This window comes from Fomitiporia mediterranea, assembly GCF_000271605.1.
Source record: "Fomitiporia mediterranea MF3/22 unplaced genomic scaffold FOMMEscaffold_3, whole genome shotgun sequence".
In the NCBI taxonomy this organism is placed as follows: domain Eukaryota; kingdom Fungi; phylum Basidiomycota; class Agaricomycetes; order Hymenochaetales; family Hymenochaetaceae; genus Fomitiporia; species Fomitiporia mediterranea.
In genome coordinates, this window is record NW_006760388.1 from 3,510,011 (window position 1) to 3,513,853 (window position 3,843).

A 3,843-nucleotide genomic window follows, 5' to 3' on the forward strand; every position below is an offset into this window, starting at 1 on the left:
TAAACTATATATAGACTGACACTCTCTATAACTCTTACTACTACCCCTCCTTACTTTATTATTCTGTTCCTTTGTCTACCCCTTCATTCTTTGTTTATTCTATAGTCTTTTACCCTTTGTCTATCCCTTCATTCTTTGTACCTTTATTTTTGACCTTCCTTTCTTTCATTCTTTATAGCTTATCATTCTTAGTAGCTTACTATTCTCTAAGTACTCTTATATAGTTTAGTATATATAAGTGTACAAGATCAGACTAGTCCTATAGTCTTGATCTTGTCTACTCTAGGTAGTCCTGTACTCTTAGACTTACTCTATATACTCTACTCTTGTCTTACTCTCTCTCTCTATCTGTTTTACAAGTTCTGACTATGTTCTAGTACTTGTATTCTGTATTTCTATTATGTAGGATAGTTGTAACCTAGGTCCCCTTACTAAGCCTTCAGGTCCCCTCTATACTATTACTAACATTAGATTAAGACTACCTATTACTACTCTACAACTCTCCTACATTTTAGACATTAGTACACACTATTGTGTTAATCTCTTTTCTTTGTTCTAACCCTTTTATATTTTTAAATTTTAAACTTTCTAAACTCTTTTAAACTTTTACCACCCTTCTTCTATTCATTACCCCTTTTAGTTTAGTGTTGATTCTTTTATAGTATAAACATGGACTCTTCTAAGCTGACTGTCACCCTTACTGTCTTACTAGATTAGTAGTTACAAGCAGACTTAGCTTAATATGTACAGACCTCTATCTAAGAGACCTTTACTAACTATGTGCCCCTAGCCTCTTTAGAACCTGTTCTAATTGTTCTGGAAGTTGTAACCTGTTCTAGAAAGAAAGTGTATATAGTCTGTCCTTTAGACTTTAATAGACAGTACTTTAAGGACTTCTAGTACTAAGTTAAACTATATATAGTTACTATTTTAACTAATCTATTCTCAGATCTTAATTGTGTTCTATTTGTCCTCTCCTTTATAAAGGAAGGCAATACAGCCACCTAAGCCTAGAACTGGATCAAAAGTTATTAGATTAGAAGTCTGATCCAACTTTAGAACAATAAGTTATACTCAGAATTTATAAGACAGCTCTGTACTTCCTTTATTAATTTAAACAAGAAGTATAATGTGTAGAACAAGCTTGTGTCTTTGTAACAGGGTAAATGTTCTACTAATACCTTCTTTCAGGAGTTTGATATCCTAGCCTAGAAGGTAGGATTTGTACTTAGATTCAATAATGTCCTTATTAGAATACTTGAAAAAGCTCTTTACTTAGAACTGGTTAATAAGATTCTCAGAATAATGTTAGAACTAATTACTTACACTAACTGAAAGACTTGTACCATTTCCTTTAACTAAGCTACAGCTTAAATATGTTAAGTTTGTACAGAATGTTTATACATGTGACTGACTCTGACAGTTCTGAGCTCTTAGATTAATCTGTCTGTAATTCACAATCAATTTATTCTAATAGATATTAGAGAAGCTTAAAAGTAAGGAGTATACTTTACTTACAGAAAGTTAGAATACTAAATTAAGAACTGTTTACAGAAGTAACAGTATATTTGTCAGATTATTAGAGTAATAATAAGTAACAAGTAGGATTTATAGTAAGAAGCCTTTTTTACAAATCTAGAAGTCACCTTAGAACTCTTAGACTCTAACTATGTACTTTAGAATTTTGTAAAGGCTTAACAGTAAATATAGTACTAAAGGGTTATAACTCAGATTTTTTAACAGCTACTTTAGATTTAATAGACACTGTAGGATTAGAAGTAAATAAAGTAGAAAAAGTAGAAAAAGTAAATTAAGAAAGTTATTTATTAAAAAGGAAAAAGTAAAAAACAAAAGTAGATAGTTCTCTTATTTCTTCTAATTCTTTTAATTCTCCTCTTTGTACTTTATCTGAGTCTAAATCCATACAATCCAACCTACTATCTCTGTGTTCTAAGAACTTAGAATGTTTAGAACACTATCTAGCCCTGTTTACTACTTAGTAGTTTGTCTATAGTATTAAGTAGGAATAGTCTTAACTGAGTTTACAGTTAAGAACATAGGTCTGTCCTTGTTAAAAGAGAGAGGTTAATAAGGAAATGTTAGTATATATACTTACTCTCTTAGACAATAAAGTTATACAAGTTGTATATTCCTTTCAGAACAAGTAGTAATTTATTAGAGAATATTCTAAGTACTAACTTTAGATTCTTGTCCTCTTAACTCTCTTCTTAAGATCCCTCCAGATCTGAACAATGACTCTAGTAGATAGTAAGTGTACTAGCTTGTACATTAATAAGGCCTTTATGTAGGAACACTACCTTTCTACTCAATGTGTTCTGCTTCTGATTCTAGTATACAATACAGACAGAACTCTAAACCAGAATAGTCAGATTACTAAGTTTGTTCAACAATGTTAGCAACAGTATAGAGAGGACCTGAAGGCTCAGCAAGGGGACCCAGGCTACAACTATCCTACACAACAGAAATACAGAACACAAGTACTAGAAGGTAGTTGGAACTTGCAGAACAGGCAGAGAGAGAGAGTGAGACAAGAGTAGAGTATATAGAGTGAGCTTAAGAGTACAGGACTACCTAAGGTAGACAAGATCAAGACTATAAGACTAGTCTGATCTTGTACACTTATATATACTAAACTATACAAGAGTACTCAGAGAGTATAAGCTACTAAGAATGATAAGTTACAAGGAATGAAAGAAAGGAAGGTCAAAGATAAAGGTATAAAGAATGAAGGGATGGACAAAGGGTAAGAGACTATAGAATGAACAAAGAATGAAGGAGTGGTCAAAGGAATGGAATGATAAAGTAAGGAAGGGTAGTAGTAAGAGTCAGTATACATATAGTCTATAAACAGTACCTCTGAGGGATGGAAGTCCCAAGTTCTAGTACAGAAGGGTGTAGAACCCTTAGAACTGAAAGTATAAGAGTAGAGAACTGTAACATTACTCTCCCTCTAAAACTAATTGTTCTAATTAGTAAACATTAGGCTTGGTTAGTAGCTTAGACATAAGTCAGAACAGTAGGATTTAGAAATCTGTAAGACAGAGTTAATACAGAGTACTCAGATGAAGTTAATAGAAGTCTTAGATTGTCTTAATAGTATAGGTAAGGTTCTTAACAGGTTCCCAAGTGTGTTCCTCAACTGAGTATCCCTTCTAGTAGATAAGGAACTTAAGCTTTCTACACACTAGCTTAGTATCTACTACATACTCTACTTTGTATTCTGGTTCAGAACTAATGAGTTCTAGTAGAGACAGTAAGGGTCTTTGTTGTGAAGGAAGACTAGGATTGTAGTACTAAGACAATAGAACCTTGTTAAACACTAAGTGTATACACTTTCATGTTGTTAGAAGTTAGAGTTTGTAGACAGAGGTACTAACCTTCTTTTTAATAACAAAGGGTCTGAAGCACTTGTTGTCCAACTTCTTCATTAGGCAATCTGTAGTTAGGTTAGTAGCTTCTAGTATAACTTTGTCCCTAGACTAGTAATCCTTAGCTACAGATCTCTTCCAATTGTAGTTCTACTTTATTACCTGTGTTACCTTCTCTAAAAGAGCTTGTGTATCTTCCCTAGTCTTATACATCTGTTCTATAAAGTCTGTTACAGATTTAGAACTGTTGTTCCAGTTCAGAACTGTCCTCTAGTACAGATGTCTCTTATGATTGAGGAAGAACAGGGACTGTCTTGTTATAGAGTGTTACTAGTTATTGTACACAAATTCTGTCAGAGCTACCTATTCAGACCAGTCTGACTACTAATGATTGATGAACATTCAGAGATAGAGCTTGATCTCCTAATTGACTCACTCAGTTTAACTGTCAGTC